Here is an 18,934-nt window from a genome sequence, read left to right on the forward strand (position 1 = left end):
CCTGCCTGCCGGCCTACATACCAATGTCTGCAGCCCATATGGGCCAGTTTATGTCCCAGCTGTGCCACTCTTCATCCAGCTCCCTGCTTACAGCCTGGGAAAGCAGAGTAGGGTAACCCAAAGCTTTGAACCCCTACAGTGAAGTGGGAGACCTAAAAAAGCTTCTGGTTCCTGATTCAGATCAGCTCAACTCCAGCCAGTGCAGTCTTTTGGGGAATGAAGCATCAAATGGAAGATCTTTGTCTCTCTCTCTGTTAATCTGCCTTTCCAATAAAAATAAATCTTTTTTGGAAGTACATAATTATAATAACTATCATAATGATAGTTATAGGGAGTAAATGCTTTGGGACTTCAAGGATAAACTATTCCCTTAAATCAGAAGAGTAAGGCTGGCATCATGGTGCAGCAGGTTAAGCAGTCTGCGTAATGTACCCATTCATGTCCCAGCTACTTCACTTTTCCTCCAGCTCCCTGCTAATACGTCTGAGAAAACAATGGAAGATAACTCAAATACTTGAATCCCTGACACTCACCCATGTGGGAGACCTAAATGGCTCCTGGGCCAGCCATTACAGTCATCTGGGGAGTGAATCTACAGATGAAGACCACTCTCTGGGTCTCTCTTCTTTCCTGCCCTTCTGTAACTCTGCCTTTCAATTGGAAAAAATATTAACAACAACAACAAAAATTCAGGGAGCCCTGATATTGTGTAACACAAGTTTAAGCCACCACTCAAAATTCTGGCCTCCCAGAAAAGTGTCATTTCAAATACTAGCTACTCTGAAAGATGGCCAGACTTTTTGGAGTGTTGCTATGCACATGGAAACCCTGACAGAGTTCCTGATTCGAGTCTCCAGCCTGGTCCAGTCCTGGATATCGTAGTCATTTGCAGAGTAAATTAATTGGAAGATTTCAAACTGTTCTCTCTCACACTCACTCTTTCTTTCAGATAAATAAATGTGTTTTTATTAAGTCTTAAAAAGAAATTTGGCTAAAGATTTTTTTTCTGTTTTAGCAGGCATATTTTTAAGACGGCTAGAATAATGAAAGCACTCCAGGTAGAACAGAACTAGCAAGACTCTAAGAGATGCTATCTTACATGTCCATTTGAGATGTACTTTCAAACATGAAAATGATCAACAGGTGTGAAGAATGATAATATCTGTGAGAATAACTGGACTTAAAGAATACAAAATGGAAATTAATATTTGGCACAGTGCTTAACTTACCATTTAGGACACCCTTATCCCATATCAGAGTAGCTGGTTCAAGTCCTAGTTCCTCTGCTTCTAGTCCACTTTGCTGCTTGATACCATCCTGGAAAACACAGACCATGCCTCTCACTTGGGTCTTGACCAATCGCCTGTGAGATTAGGATGGGGTTCCTGGCCTTTAACTCTGGCCTGCCCCCAGCCCAGGCTGTTGTATTTCCCTTTCTCTCTCTTTCTCTAATAAAATTTAAAAAGTAAAATAATGTTTTAAAGACCATTTAAAAAAAAAAAAAGGACCCAGGTAGATATATCCACCTGACAGCCTGCATCCTTCATCTTTGTGCCTAGTTCAAGCCCTGGCTCCTCTACTTTTCTAATCCATCTTCCTGCTAATGCACACGCTGTGGGACAGCATATGATGATTCAACTGTTTGTTGATTTCCAGGGTTCTGGCTTCAGCCTGGCCCAAATTTAGCTGTCAAGGGAATTTGGAAAAGGAATGAGTGGATATAAGATCTCTTTTTTTCCGTCTTTTTGCCTTTCAAATAAAGTCAAATAGTTTAAAAAAAAAAAAAAGACAAAAAAGAGGACCAGCACAAATGCTTATGTAGGCAGTGAAATCCATTTACAAGTCATGAGAGGTCAAATCTGGCTTTGTGGGAGCTTTATTTGGGAAAATTGATTTGGCATAGACAGACACAGAGAAGATGACCACACAAGGAAATGTTCCAGGAAAGGACAAGGAAAAAACATAACCACAAGAAGCCAAAAACTAAAAAATATTATGATGAAAAACACTGTGAGTCTAGAAAACAACTGTGTAGAGAGAGAGAAGACAGAAGCCAGTGGTGAAGAATGAGCACTGAATCGACCGGCGGAGAAAGCAGAGCCAAGGCTCCTAAGGTTGTGGGAGGATGGGTGTTTAATGAGCATTAATAGTGATGTAACATAGGAAAAGAAAAAGCATAGACTGTGGAGTGTAAGGACCTGAGTGGGCAATGAATAAAAAAGGTAATTCTACAAGCTTCATCCAGCCATCAGTGCTACAAAGTGGATGATGATGGGGTGCACACCAGTTGATAAGAATCAGCTTGTTTGCAGTATTGTTCCCTGGCCTGTATACCTGTACACATACAAATATTTGCTCCCTTCACCACCACTGAGACAAAACAACAAAACCCACCTCCCACACACATGCATTTCTCTTTAATCTTACAATGTTATCTCCCTCTGGGTAGGGTAGATTTTTGTTCCCTTGTAAGAAAACCTCCTCTTTCTGTTTATTTAGAACCAACTGGAATTCAACTGTCAGAAGCAACACAGCCCCAACACCCTACACCCCAGTACAAAACCACAGGAAACCTAAATCATGGGGATCCTTGAAACCTAGCAATAAGAATTGGAACATTGGGGCCCGGTGCAGTAGCCTACTGGTTAAAGTTCTCACCTTGCACGCACTGGGATAGGCGCACTTTGTATCCCAGCCATCTTGCTTTCCATCCAGCTCCCTCATTGTGACCTGGGAAAACAGAAGAGGACACCCCAAAGCCCTGATTCCCATCCAGCTCCCTACTTGTATCCTGGGACAGTAATCGAAGACGGCCCAAAGCCTTGGGACCCTGCACCCACGTGGGAGACCAGGAAGAAGCTCCTGGCTCCTGACTTTGGATCGGCTCAGCTCTGGCTATTACAGCCACTTGGGGAATAAGTCAGCGGACACAAGATCTTCTTCTCTGTCTCTCTCTATATCTGACTTTCCAATAAAATAAATAAATCTTAAAAAAAAAAAGAGGTGGAGCATTAAAAGCAATAGAAAATGGCCATGTACTTGAGCCCCTGCACCCATGTGGGAGCCCCAAATGAGATGCCTAGCTTCAGTATGATGCAGCTCTAGCCATTGGTGCCATTTGTGGAGTGAACCAACAAACATAAGATCTTTCTGTGTCTTCCCTTTTGTTGTTCTTCCTTTCAAATAAATAAAGCTTAAAAAGAAGAAGAAGAAAGAAAAATAATGTAAGAAAAAAAAAGAAAAAACGAAATTCCACTGGTAGCTCTGTTAGAAGATAGACTGACATGGGACATGTGATTGCCAAAAGTTATCTAGGAACAGGTGTTTGGCACAGTGGTTAAGACACCACTTGAGATTTCCAAATCCCATATCACAGTGGCTGAGTTTGAGTCCCAGCCATTCCTGTTGCTCTTGATTTCTTGTTACGACCACATGAGAGGCAGGGGCCCAAACACCCTAATCATTAACACTATCAGAATTTGCATTAGCAGGAAGCTGGAGTCAGGATCCAGAGCTGGGTATCAAATTTAGGTACTGTGGTTTATGTCAAGCTCGGGTGTTAGTCATGGGTCCAAACTCCTGACCCTATTCCTACAATTTAAGCCTCAGTTCTCCCAGTTTTCATAACGGCACGTTCTATATTTATTTCTGAGGAACAAAGTTCCTTGAATCTAAAGCCTCAGAATAAAGTATAGATTTATTGTGTTCTTTGTGTGTTAATGTGGAAGATCTGGGGAGGTTGTTCAGATGTTGGGTCAAGGTTGACCTAAGGTCTAGTTTTAGGCCCAATCATATCTAAATGGCTGAAATGTTTATTATTACTCTTCAATTGCCTGGAAATTCACATAATATATTTTAAATGCATTTGATTTAAGTTTCACAAGTAATATTGTACCTCTAAATGGGTGTTAACCATTTCTTAGCAATTTCCTAGGGAGCACGAGGGAATGTAGACCAATCCATGATTAAGCAGAATCCACAGCAATTCCTTCTCGTTCACAGTTCTGCAAATCCCACAACTCTGTGTTTCCTTTGTTATTTTATTATTTGTGCGTGCTTGTATTATCTGGACTTATTTAACCACCTACATGCAGGTCCTGATCATTTTTAAAAATATTTATTTGAGTTACGAAGAGAAAGGGAGAGAGAGTAAGAGATCCTCTATCCACAAGAAACTGGCTCACTCCCCAAGTAGCTGCAACAGCCAGGGTTTGGCCAGAGCTGAGCTAAGTGAAACCGAGGAGCCAGGACCTTCCTCTGTGGATGTAGGGCCCAAGTGCTTGGGCCCTCTTCCACTGCTTCTCCAGGCACAGTCGCAGGGAACTGGATTAGAAGCAGAGTAGCTGGGACTCAAACTGGTACTCACCTGAAGTGACAGACTGGAAAGAGTGGCTTAACCTGCTGTTCCAAGGTGCTGGTCCCAGATCCTGGTCATTGAAAACCAATTTAGGTGACTTGAGTGACTGCACCATTTGGGTCCAAGTTATATTGAAAGCAGTTTTTAGCAATTTAAGGATTGCAATCTGATGTAACATGAGTTTTATTCCTGATTTTTTAACCCAAATACAGTTGACTCTTGGCTTCGAAACAGTGCACTTTCCAGAACTGAAGGGCTGTGCTACCAGGTCTGGAATGCCCTACAGCTGATGACCTATTTTCCCAATTAGCCTTAAAGATGCCAAATGTTTTTCCTTTGAGAGATGAGTGGAGTTTCTGAAATAATCAAATAATTCATGAGAATAAGATGGTTTTCGACACTGAGGAATACTATCGAAAAATAAAACGTCTTTTCTCATGACTTGTAAGTCATTGCCAAAAATAACAAGAAAAGGAAGGTGCTAAAAATATCCTTCATGGCAGTTCATCAGTATTGGTGTATATTCTCCATAAGTAAAAGCCTAAATAAAATAACACAAATCATTTGGTAGATATGTAAGTTCTAAATTTCTGATAGCTTTTTATTAAAATTATATGCATGCGTGAGTTTGAGGTTTGGAGTGGGTTTTTTGTTTATTCTGTAGGGAGAAAAAAAATGTTTCAGTTACACAAGCGAGAGGTTAGATTGAAATGAGGGAGGAAAACGAAAAACTTGATTGTCATAAAATACTGAACGGGAAAACTGGCAGCAGAGATCTCATTAATCAATGTCTGCCTTGACATGGCTGTCTCTGTCACACCCCAGGACACAGTAGAAGGCAGTCATGGCATACTCCTTACAAGGTCTGGAACTGATACTGCATGAAACCAGTTACTAGTCATTTTAACAAAGGATGCCAGTAACTTCAATGGAGCTTTCAAATAAGCTCTGATAGTTACAATGCAAAAATGGCCTAATTGTGGATAGTTTCACAGGAATGTGTATCGTTACCTGTATTATTATCAGAAATTATGGTCTGTTACCTATGATAATGCAGTTTAGCCAGGGATCTACCAGAGACAGGAAAAGAACATTTTAATTTGTATATCAGGATAAGCAGTTTGGGGATTTCTTCTTGTCTCTTTTCTAACAATTTTCATAATGCTACCTCAACCCTGTATTGTATTTGATTGGGAGACGAATGGTAATGTTTCTGATAACTCCTTCTGTTGCCGTTCCTCACCCTAAGAGTGGAGTTCATCCTTGGTCAGGCTTACTCTCAGAAAAGTCAATTGTTTTGTGATGGGAAGCACAATGAACTCCATTACTCTACACACCATGGCTAACATGGGGTAACTATTAGTTTTGCTGAATGAATCATTTCTGTGAAAATGCTTAGGAAACGATAGAGAACCACAAAGAGTTTAGTGTAAATGAGTGTCTAAGGTGACACTTAAATAAACTTGCTACCCTCAGGACAGGATCTGTTCACATATTCCAATCAGGAAGTAAAGGAAGAATTCACCTCACCTCTCATACATACACTCACACACACACACACACACACACACACAGAAAAGTCCTACCCGTTGAGGTGTTCATTTGTGTGGTTTTCCTCTGTGCTGCAAGGCTTGCACCTTTCAAAATGCAAATGCATTTACACTTTGCTGTGGTTCAGCACACACAGGAATGCACGTTGCCTCTTTGGGGCTTTTCTGAGGGCACCCCCTGGGATCATATTTTAACAGAACACTAAAGGACACCTAGAGGGCCCACACTGTGGATGGGAATTGTGAGTGCCTTATTTCTATCCTCTGCATTCTGAAGACAAACTCAAAATTTCAGTTTCGTTGAGAACAGGTTTCTTTTCTTCCTTCCTTCCCTCCTTCCTTCCTTCTTTCTTTCCTTCTTTTTTCTTTCTTCCTTTCTTTTTCTTTTTTCTTTCCTTTTCTTTTTTTCTTTCTACCTCTCTCTTGCTTTCTTCCTTTCTTTTCCTTTCATTCTCATTCTTTCTTCCTCCTGTATTTCTTCTCTCCCCCAACACTTTCTGTGTGTGTGTGTGTGTGTGTGTGTGTGTGTGTTATTCATTGAAAGAATAAGAGCGAGAAAACATTCTTCCATCCACTGTTTCACTTTTCAAATGCCACAGCAGCCAGCATTGGGCCAGACAAAACCAGAAGCTAAGAACTCCAACAGGGTTACCTACCTGTGTGCTACCTTTGTCCACCAACTATCACCCTCCCAAGTATATCACATCAGCAAGAAGCTGGTTAAGAAGCCCAGAGCAGCCAGTACTCAAACTGGCATTCCAATGTGGATGCCCACATCACAAACAGCAGCTTAACCTTCTGTGCCACAAGGCCAGCCCCATCAAAGACTATTCCTGATGTGAAAATCAGCAGAAACAGAGCAGAAGCAGAAAACCTGTGGAGAGTAAGAAAGAGTGTGGGACACCTCACATTTTCACCAAGTGTTTTAAGCAAATTTTATAATGTCCTGGAAAGCATTTAAAATGAAAGCTTTAAAATGGAAAGCAATACCAACTCTGCCCAATCTTCCTGGGAATCATACTGCTCCCATGCTTGTGTATGCATGCAATAAATTTACCCAAATTCAGTAAAAACCTACATCCTTTTAGAAGGAAATACTTGATTTTTGCTTCAAAATAAATTATTTTTACAGCATTTTATCTATTTTCTGCAACCTAATTCTGAACAAAGCTAAGGAGGAAGAAGTTTTCCCACTGGCTTCCCACTGTACTGTTAGAAGAAGCAATGAGAATAATATAGACATCATAGTAAAACCTCAATCTTATTTTCTGATCCTTTGGAAAAATGCATTCCTCTAAAACACATTACCCTACAAGTGGCCTTTGGAGAAACCGAAACATTGCAGGAAATCCTTGGATTGCAGCTAAGAACATTCTCCGCGGACAATTCTAATCAATTACAGAAACATTACTGTATCCAGATCATGTAAGACACCACAGTGATGATCCTGGCTTCTGTCCATGTTACGAAATGCCACAACTCATAAACACAAGACCTGCTTCTGTTTGCAGCAGTCCAACTCAGAAAGGTTGATTCTCAATTGTCATTTTTCTTGCTGAAAATTATTGTATATCTGCATCTTTCAGTTTTGTCATGTTATCTTTGCACACTGTGATAATTATTTTTGTATGCTTCATCCCATTCCCAAACAATATATGTGAAGCACTCATGAGAATGCATGCATAAATATTGAATGTGTTAAAGACGGAGTCTGAGGCAATTCAGAATGAATTTAAGTAAATTGAATAGAATCAGCTTTTATTTAGGAAGTCTTCTAGGGACAATCATGACATATTTAAAATAACCAACTGTTCACTGAGATGCGATCCGCACATGCATTCCAACAAATGCATGAATCAGCAATCAAGGCAGAAATGGATGCCTTTAAGATGAAAACAGCAACCAAGGCAATCAGGAAGATATTACCAATTACAGTAATAAAAAGACCCGAAAAATTCTTCACTCCAAAAACATCTTAATAGAAGTCATATTAAATACAATGTAACAATGATGTGATGTCAAAACTGATAAAGAAAAATGTAGTACACCCAGTTATAATTATGGACAGGTTTTATGGATGCGATACACAAAAAGATGAGATCTGCTCCACCCTGACCAAGAAAAGAAGTGGCAGCTATAATTGGAAGTCAAATGGCTTGCTTTGGATGTGGAATTAATTCTTGCAGATAACACCAAAGGCATAGGCAGTGAAGTAAAAAGTAGACAATGGGGCTTCATAAAAATCAGAAGCCTTGTGTATAAAAATATATACTATTTTTTAATATTCATTTATTCATTAATTACATTGCATTACATGACACAATTTCATAGGTACTGGGAAAAAATATATACTATTAACAGTGAAAAAATTACATATCATTTATCTTGAGAATACTATCCATAATGCATGGAGAACTCCCAAAACTTAACAACAATAGTAACCTGACTCGAGAATGGACGAAGGAGCTGAATAGACTTTTCTCCAAGGACATATACAAATAACCAGTAATATTATAAAAAGATGATTAGCAAACCAATAATATCACTAATAATGTTTAAATGAAAACCGAGCCCACAATGAGCTATATACCATTTCACTCTTCTTTGCATGACCACTCCCAAAGAAAGAGGAAGAAAGGAAGGGAGGGAGGGAGGAAAGAGAAAGAAGGAAGGAAGACAGAAAAAAAGAAAGAATGAAAGAGAAAGGAAGGAAGGAAAAGGAAAAAAGAAAAAGGAAGGAAAGAAAAAAGGAGACAAAAAAGAAAAAAGCAACTATTAACAGTTGGAACTCATATACACTATTGGTATGTATGCACAATCAATAGGTATGTAAAATTGTATAGGCTCTGAAAAACAGTACAGTAGTTCCTAGGGAGATAATAATAGAATTACCATGTAATCTGTCAGTTCTGCTTCTGGGTATATACAAAAGAAAAATGGAAACAAGGAGCAGATTTTGATGTTTACATACCTGTATTCATAGCAACATTGTTTGCAATTACTAAAACTTAAAGGCAGCCCAAACATCAAAATGTGGTATAAACAAGGGAGCAATACTCAACCTTTAAAAAAGAAAGAAATTATGATATACCACAACATGGATGAAATTTACAAATGCTACCTTGTATAAAAGTCACAACGATCAGAAATATTTATATGATTCCATTGATGAGTACCTAATATTGCTACACACAGAATTTCCATTTTGAATGCCACTAAACTACGCAATTGAAGAGGATTAAGATGGCAGATTTTACATTGCATGCATTTCACCTTGACCTGAACAAATATGTCACTTTACAAGAGTCAAGTACCTTGAATTAAAACTGCGGGCCCGGTGGCGTGGCTTAGCGGCTAAAGTCCTTTCCTTGAATGCACAGGGATACCATATGGGCGCCGATTCTAATCCTGGCAGCTCCACTTCCCATCCAGCTCGCTGCTTGTGGCCTGGGAAAGCAGTCGAGGACGACCCAAAGCTTTGGGACCCTGCACCCGCGTGGGAGACCCGGAAGAGGTTCCTGGTTCCCGGCATCGGATTGGCGCAGCACCAGCCGTTGCGGTCACTTGGGACGGAAGATCTTCCTCTCTGTCTTTCCTCCTCTCTGTATATCTGCCTTTCCAATAAAAATAAATTTTTTAAAAAGCTGCAAGTTATCTCCCCAAATCTAATTACACTCAAGCATTTATTTTTAAAAATTCAGCATTGTACACTAATTTGTCAGAGGTATTTGTAGGAAAAAGAAAACAGTGTAAACCTAAAAGTTACCAGCCTGTTTCACCAAGCCATGTCATTGAGGTTATATTTCAATAAGCTGTGAGTTCTTCAAGTAGTTTATGTGAAATGAGTCTTAAAGAAGTATGCATGTTTCAAAACTTTGTACCAAGGTGTCTTTTCATTTTTCATTAATTGTTGAAGTGCATTCACATTAAATGGTTAATCTTAAAATCATTGGTTCTAGATTTTTTTTAATGGGATGGAGCAATTAATTTCCATCCCTGTATCATTCTTCACTAATTTATCCTGCCAGACTCTAAACCCTAAATTAGAGTGAGGTTCTGAGGGTACAAGGGTGTCAGCCTCTCCGAGACCCAGTTTAGGATTATCACTGTCACATTAAAAACTGGTTTCCAGCTGAATAGTGGTCCCTTTCAGACACTTCAGTCTCCAACAGAGTGAACCCCAAGTGCTACTGATAACCAGTTAGGGGCTTCTCTCTCCCTCATTTCCCACACTGCTGTTTACCAAATGCCCAATCGCTGGAGCCCACAAGCAATAGAATAAAAAGGCTGCTTTTTCTTTTTCACCATAAAATGTTTCAGTTTATAAAAAACACATATTTGAACAAAATTTCTGTCCCGGTTCTATTTGTCAAGTTTATTGAATTATAACATTTTTCATACATTTTAAAAAATGACTAAAGCACTAAAAATGCCATTAGTATTCTGAACACCCTTTCCCGATCCTTTTTTGTATTTCAACAGTTCGTTGCTTAGTCTGATTATTATTTTGCTTCTCTGGCATTATTGATGTACAAGTGTATTACATGCTTCTATACTAGTGTCACATATATTCAAAAATAATAATAAAGCAGTTGTGATAGGCAGCCTAAGGTGAGCCCTGGTGAGCTCGGCCTGCTGGTATTCACACTATTGAGAAATTCCCTCCCCTTGAGTGTCAGCTGGACTTTGAAGAGTCACTTCCAACACAGAATGTGTAACGTGACATCGCTCCAAAGATTAGGCTACAAAGTGACTGCAACTTCCACCTTGGGTGCCATCCTGTTCTGTTTTGGACCAGTGGCTTATGGGGGGAACCAGCTGCTTTGTCACGCTGTGTCATGAGGAAGTCTGTGGAAAGACCCACATAAGTGAACTTGGAAGCAAATGCAGCATGGTCCACCATGGAAGAGAGCTTGGAGACTACCTCATAAAAAACCCTGAGCCAGAATGACCCAGATAAACCACTCCTGTATTGACCCACAGAAATGATGAGATCATGCATGTATGTTGGTTTGAAATGAATACATGTGGGAGTGTTACATGATAATATATTGTTAATACATTCATGGCTAACATCTCTTAAAACTTTTTCACACAATATTATTTTTGAAAGTTGTCCATGTTGAAATATGCAGTCTTAATCTATTACATTGTATGATTACATCACAATTTATGTTTAAGTTGATATTTTGACATTTAGTTTCAATATGCTACCACAAGCAATTGCAGCAACAAGTATTATCACTTCATAGTCATTCATTTTGAATGTTGTGAAGATACACATAGCTAAATATTCAAATTCAGATTTTAAATTTCAAATCAGAAAAAGTTAGACTCAGGAACTAATGATTTGCCTAGACTGTTAGGCCAAGTTCATATTTTCAAGGTAGTATTTGATCTACCCAGGTGTACCCACTGATTTCTCCATAGAGACAGGTACAAACAAGTGACACTGAAATTTCAGATTAAAGGTAACCCCAGAACCATGTTCAAGATCATGGTTAAGGTGCAGAGGGAGCAGTTTCACATTATTAACCCGCACTAGGACAAAATCGACCTAGTTAGCAAACTCTTTGCTTTGTGTTGTTCTCAACTAATATTTCACAACAAAGCCACAAAGGAGCTGGGAGAATTCCTCACAGGCAGATAGATTCCCTAGGCTTCACCTGAGGAAACATCAAGAAGTGGAGCCACTCCAGTCCTTGCTCTCCCAGTCCCAGAGCCTATAAACCCTGCACCCAGGCCACACCATGGAGTTGCTGCCAAGCTGCTTGCAACCCTGAAAATCTGCTTCGAAATGGGAACATGCCTTGTGTCATCTTTCCTGGCAAAACAAGACCAGTTAAAATGTCACCGTGAATTAGCAAGCATGCCTGCATGCTTCATGGTGTGACCAAGGTCTTAAAAGGTTCTCTTCTATTTTTGATTTACAGACTTTTTAAGCTGACATTAAAAATTACTTCTCCTGCAGAATGTATTTGGTAAAATGGTATTACTTTTTTATACTAAACATATTTCTTTATGCTATCATATTTTCTATCCTATTGAAAGAAAATCCAGCAAATCGTTACCTCCTTATTTTAGCTCTAGTTATAGAAACAAAGTATCCCAACACCAACATCACCCCTATTAAACATAAAAGCACTAAAGAAAGAAAAGCTGGCTTTGCTGAAAGATGCTGATATAGTCCCACCCCACATGAACCACCCTGAACGGCTGTCATTGTCATGCACACTCTAATTAAAGGGATGTCAGACTCATCAAAGCACTTTTGTAACCACGTCCCCACAACTTAGATTTTATTCAGGAAGAAACAAAAAGATCACGTATGGAATCCCTCATTATCTGCATCATTTTGGGAAGCAATCCATGTCCCTCTGAGAATAAATACATGTCATCTCATTGCATCAAGGGGAAGCAACACACACTAATCCCAACCTGCAATCAAAACTGATCAAGGCAGATGTTGAGAACAGAAAAGGCAGCAGGCGTCAGCCGTAGATGGTCTGCTTGTCCCTCGTGCCCGGCTCCCACAAAGCCCTACCAGCTTCCACCAGCCAGCCCAGCTACATCCTTCGCTGAACCTCTCTCGCCTTATGCCCTCACCTGCAAAGCACACAACCTCTCACTGAAGAAGGTCTGGGGAGAGATCTGTGGAACAAATACAGATTCAAAATAATAGACTGGAGGGTTAAAGTAGACTCTCAAACGAATAGAGGACAATGAGTTTAATAGAGTTTCTGGAGCTTCATTAAGCTCCGGGTTCCATCTTCCCTTAAAAGGCTCCATGGAGGCATCTCTGGTGAAGGTCAACAGAACAAAGTGAGGTTACAGAATATCCTTTCTGCTGGCAAGTCATCAGGCAAACAAATGCCTGCCTGTGATGGAAAAGCTGATGTGGAGGGAGAGTGAAGGAGAAACAGGTCTAGGAAAGTAAAGGTACTTTTCAGACAGCAAGTTGAAGTGTAAAAACAAGACCCTCTACCCAAACTGCTGTTCATTTGGCAACATGCTCCCTACTCATTGTGTGCTGCCTAAAGAGCTCAGTGCTCTCTGGAGATTAATTCTGGAAGGCTACACAAGGAATTTATGAGCAGTAGCTTCTGAGGAGGGGCCTGGAGGGAGACACTTAATGTTTAATGTTTTGCACCATTTGTTTCTGCTTTTAACCTTGTGTTTATATAGTACTTTTCCACTGAAGATAGCTGCTTGGAAATGTTTGATAAAAGGAAGTAAACTTGGTGGGCTTTTAGCACAGTGGCTAAGATGTCATTTAAGACAGAATCACCCCATATCAAAGTGCCTGGGTTTCATGCCTGCTCCTACTCTTTATCTATCTATCTATCAATACCAGAGCAGGGCCAGTCTGAAGCTGGAAATCTGATTTCCCATGTAATCTTCTACATGTTTGCAGAGACCCAAGGCCTTCTGCTTTCCCAGGTGCATTAGTAGGGAGCTCTACTGGAAGTAGAGCATCCGGGACTTGAACTGCCACCCATGTGGGATGATGTCACTCAGGTGACACCATGGCAGTCCCCAGCTCCTAGTCCATCATAGCTGTTGCAGGTATTTGGGGAGTGAAACAGTGGACAGAAAGACCTGTGTGTGTGTGTGTGTGTGTGTGTGTGTGTGTGTGTGTGCGCGCGCAAGCACATCTTCCTTACAGATAATTTTTTAACATGTTTAAGAAAAAATGATCAAAATGACAAGCTGTTTCAAACAATCAAAACCAGAAGATTGTGCTGTGTTCCCTTTACAAACTGCACTTCAGAGAAAAAGCTGACCTTTCTGGGAATACGATTCTATCTTTGTGCTTATCCTTCTTAGAAAAAAATGTCAAGGTGCTTTCTCATATTCATCCTTATGATGTGTTGAATTATGCTCCACTCCAAAAAATGATACACTGGGGTCCTAACCCCAGTTAGGCCATGATGCAGTATCTCACAAGGTGACCTTATTGGGAAACATGGTCTTTTAGAGAGGTGATCAATTGAAAATGAGGTCCGATATGACTGATGTCAATGTGAAAGTGAAGTGTGGACACAGAGACAGTCACATAAAGAGGGGAGAAGATACAGAGAGACACTCAGAGGACACTTTGTGGCCAACAGAGACAGAGATTGGAATTGTTACCACAAGTCAAAGAATACATGGGCTGCAAGATGCTGAAGAGTCAAAGAGGGCTCCTTCCCTGCAGAACGCAGGGGGAGTGTGGCCCTTGCCAACACCTTGATTCCAAACTTAACTCCAGAGCTGTGCTTCTATTGTTCTAAAGCCCAAGAAGCTCTAGGCAACTAACACAGCCTTTCAGGGTTCCTCGGGCTTTTGTGGGCTCTCAGAGACTCCTGCTTCATCTCAGTGCCGGCAGCCTTTTGCGTCACATTTGTTGTTCCACATTTTGCTTTCTTCAAAAAAAAGCTCTCCCTTTTGTGGTCCACACTCCAGGCCCTGCTCCATTGGCCCCATGTGGCTCTGAGCCTTGGACTGATCCTCAAGTCTCTGCCCAGAGACAGCCTCTTGGGCTTTCCCAGCTCTTCCGGTGCCATGTCCTTAACTTTATCGCTGCCCCTACTCCGAATGCCAAATGCTCCCAGGTCATAGAGAGTAGTCCCTGCTGAGGCAGGTGCCAGGTCTTCATCTTTAACTCCCAAGGTCTGGCATATAAATGCGATATGAATTGTTCCTGAGCACAACTTCGCTCACCAGATCTCCCACGTGGTTGCAGGAGCCCAGCTGTTGGTAGAAAAATGATCAAGGAGAAACACATGATTTCTAAGCATGTCCAAATTAAGAACTAATGCTAAGCAGCCTGTAGTAGACCTGAAAGGAGATATATGAGGAATGGAGAAAAGAGGGCTTCTGGTCTGTTTCTAGCACTTCTCTAACTTTTGCTCCTCCCTGCTTGGAAAGTCCGAGAGATAAAAGAGCTCAGAGCAGCCAGTGAGGTCCTGGGAGTGACATCAGACCTAGGTTGTAAATCTGCATGCTGCGGGGTATTTTTAGCCTCATTATCCCTCACTTGTCTACATATGCATCTGCCTTGATTTCATATGGTTCTAAGCTTCGTTGGGACTGTAACCTCCATGCAGTGTCCCCCAGGGAAATGAATCAGTGATTGCTGAATTAAAACCGCAAAACCACGAAGATTGCACAAATGGGTAGATGTGAAAGAGGCTCTGGAAGAAGTAGGTGGTCTCATTCCTCCCTCCTTTATTATAAGCCCAAAAGAATATGTCTAAAGCATTAATGGTATTGAAGAAATGAAAAAAGGAAAGTTAGACATAAAAGCCCCATTTTTCTAACGAAAGAACATTTTCTCTTAATCATCTACAAATTGTAAGACTACATATATTAACATGCTATTTCATTAACAAATTACAGTCCATTCTCCACAGTGAAGGAATAAAGGAAAAGTTCACCTAATAAAAGAGGTTAGTGCCTAATGAGGCTCAGACTGCAGAATTTGCCGGGTGTAATTTTCCACTGCAAATTGTTCTCAGATTGACCTTGGCTGGTATTAAGGACATGGGTTTGAAAACACATCTTTCCTTTGCCAGCATATCACATGAAGGACCAATGCCTTTCACAGACCACTTTGTGTCTGTCTATTCCCCTTTTCTCCTGCTCCCCTATTTCTTTGCCATGGTCTCTACCTTTAAGTAATCACCTTGAAGATAAAGTAACACTTGCCGAGATACCTAGAATGCAGAAGAAAGCACCGGGCTTGGAGCCAGGCCAGTGATGAATTATGCCTTGTGCTGCTCATTACCTGTGTGGCTCAGTTATCTGGATCTGGGTTCCCGGATGAACAATGAAACTAAAACACCTGCTTTCAAGGGGGTTACATTGAGTATTGGTAAAAAGTGATTGTTTGGGGCCCGGTGGCGTGGCCTGGAGGCTAACGTCCTCACCTTGAATGTGCCAGGATCCCATATGGGCGCCGGTTCTGGTCCCGGCGGCTCCACTTCCCATTCAGCTCCCTGCTTGTGACCTGGAGAGGCAGTCGAGTACGGCCCAAGGCTTTGGGACCCTGCACCCATGTGGGAGACCCGGAGGAGGTTCCTGGTTCCCGGCTTCGGATCGGTGCAGCACCGGCCGTTGCGGTCACTTGGGGAGTGAATCATTGGACGGAAGATCTTCCTCTCTGTCTTTCCTCCTCTCTGTATATCTGGCTTTGTAATGAAAATAAATAAATCTATTAAAAAAAAGTGATTGTTTGCTGTTTTATTACTATTTGCCTTCTGCTTGGAGTCCTATCAACAACAATGTGAAACTGTCATTCCTACCCATTATACATCAAGGCATTCAGAGAAGCAAAGCCAGTTTCTGGACAACTAATACAACTATGAGGAGCCTCCCGGAAGTTCATGGGAAACGGGCGTTTAACCAAAGGAAACCAGCACGCAAAACAGTAAGTAACTCACGGTAACTAACATACAGAATAAACTCTATTGATTTTAGCTACCAACTGATAACTGATGTATGTACACAGAGGAATACTACTCAGTTGTAAAAATAAAATCTTGCCTTTTGCAACAGAATGTGTGTAAGTGGAGATCATTATGCTTGGTGAAATAAACAAGTCTCAAAAGGACAAATATTATGTTTTCCATGATTTGTGTTAAGTAATATACAGAGTTAATAAATATGTAATATATGAGCCAAGCTGACACTTTGAGATTTGATTCTTGCTTACAGCCCTTGTCCGTGCTCTTGAATAACAGCAGTTTTTGTTACTTACCACTTTTTGAATTCTTTATTTAGTGAAGAGGTAAGCTCGTGATTATAAAATAAATTGAAAGTATGTTTTCTCTTTTTCTTTCTTTCTTTTTTTTTTGCATGCAGTTAGAACTTTTATTTATGAGAAACAATGCAAATGATTCAAGAAACTAGAAATTGTCAGGGAGCTCAGGCTGCAGATTCATCTTCACCTGCCCCAGGGGGAGCCTTCTGGGGTCACTTTGCAGGTGTGCAGGCTGGGGTGTCTGTCTGGGGACTGTTGGAACTGAGGCTCGTCCTGCAGACCCCACCGTAGCCTTGATCCCCCTTCTTGGTGGTGGCTGTGGTCCTAGTAGTCTTTTTTTTTTTTTACTTTTTTTTAATTGCATTTCATTTTATGACATTGTTTCATAGGCTCTGAGGTTCCCCCATGGTGGATTACTCCACCTTATCACAGTATTACAGTTCAAATCCAGTCTTGTTTCTTTCATTGCAAGCATGTGCCATGCACAGAGTCCAGCATCTTGTTGTCCAGATCAGTTCAACAGTTTCTTGGGGAGACCATCTCTGGTCTAAAGGCAGAGCTGGCAGAATATCATTCCGACCAATTAAAAGCCATAACACAACAACAACAACAGTTTACAACATTACAGGGTTAATTGACATGGTATTGAGTGACGATATGTTAGAAAATGCAAGTTCTTAACCACATCCTGTGACTACTTCACTGACATCTCAATTTTAGTTTATATATAATTTAGTTTATATATAATTAAAAGAAGGGGCCCGGCGTGGTAGTCTAGCAGCTGAAGTCCAGATCCCATTTGGGTGCTGGTTTGTGTCCTGGCGGCCCCACTTCCCATCCAGCTCCCTGATTGTGGCCTGGGAAAGCAGTCGAGAACGACCTAAGGCCTTGGGACCCTGCACCCATGTGGAGACCAGGAAGAAGCTCTTGACTCCTGGCTTCAGATTGACTCAGCTCTGGTCATTGCGGCTACTTGAGGAGTAAATCAGCAGACGGAAGATCTTCCTCTTTGTCTCTCCTCTTCTCAGCATATCTTTCTAATAAAAACAAAAGTAAAAGTAAAATGAAAAAGGAAGAGTGTGTATGTGGGGGGGGGGGGGGGAAGGGATAGTGGGAAGTGTCACCGTGCTCTTAAACCTGTATATTGAACATATAAGAAAATGTGTTCCCTTCATCTAAACAAAAAAAAAATTTTAAAGAAAAAAAACTGTGTGGCTTTCAAATTTTTTGGACCAAGACAAATTTATATTTTAATTCCATTTTCCATGAACATTTTTATTGTGGCAAAGCTGTGTAGGTTCTTTTTCTCAGCTTAGTATAGAGATAAAAAAAAAAAAAAGCCAGGAATCAGTTGCAGATAGAGGAAAGGTTTCATTTGCAAAGTGAACAGGTGATCATGAAAAGAATGATGGGAAAGCACCTCTCGGGAGAGATCTAAAAGATGGAGTGTGTCCTGAAAGGAGACTCTGGAGTTTGTGGAAGCATCTTGGGATTTTAAGATTTCCCTGACTCCTCTTTGGGTAGAAACCTATAGAAAACTTTCCCCATTGGTGGTTGCTAACCAGCTAGGGAATGGCTGGGCATTTCCTGTGCTGCCCACTTGAAAGGTGTTATTTGGGTGTTAACAAATTGTAAGCTTCCCGATAATCAGCTTAAGTGCAAACACTAGGTAATGAGATGGTGACCCATGGAGAACAGTGTCATTTTGGAAGTACTCTTGAGTAAGACAAAGGAAAGCTTTGAGACTTTGAAGTCAAAGTGTTCAATTCTGCTACACTGTCCACACCGGCACATTGACTTTAAAGATTAACTATTTCAGACTCCCACGTGGACAGTTCATATGCCTGCAAATTTAGGTGTTAATCATAGCAGCTGCCCAAGCTTTCCACCCTTATGTTTCCAACAAGTGAGTTTGGAGTAGAGGCCAGGTCCATGATGGAGGCCCTGAATTTGAGTTCCTTGCCTGCTGGCCACCTTCTCCCCTGGCACCTCCCTGCTCAGAGAACAGCCCTGCTTGCCTGCTTACCCCTACCCCAGTGGCTTTTAAAGAGACTGTGTGAACACTTTCAGGCTTGACTGCCATCACTTCCCAGAAACTACCACCATCTGCCCGGCCACCTCATCCTGCCTCCTCTGTCCAAATTTACATGTTTACTTCACAATGAGGCAAAGATTTGAGCTTTATGTTAGCACTTCGTATTTACTGCTTTACCACATGACCAGGAAACCTGTGGAAAAGGTCTCTAAACACACACAGAGAAATCTGGCTTTCTAAGTCAGCAC

The sequence above is a fragment of the Ochotona princeps genome, chromosome 1 (assembly GCF_030435755.1).
Source record: "Ochotona princeps isolate mOchPri1 chromosome 1, mOchPri1.hap1, whole genome shotgun sequence".
In the NCBI taxonomy this organism is placed as follows: domain Eukaryota; kingdom Metazoa; phylum Chordata; class Mammalia; order Lagomorpha; family Ochotonidae; genus Ochotona; species Ochotona princeps.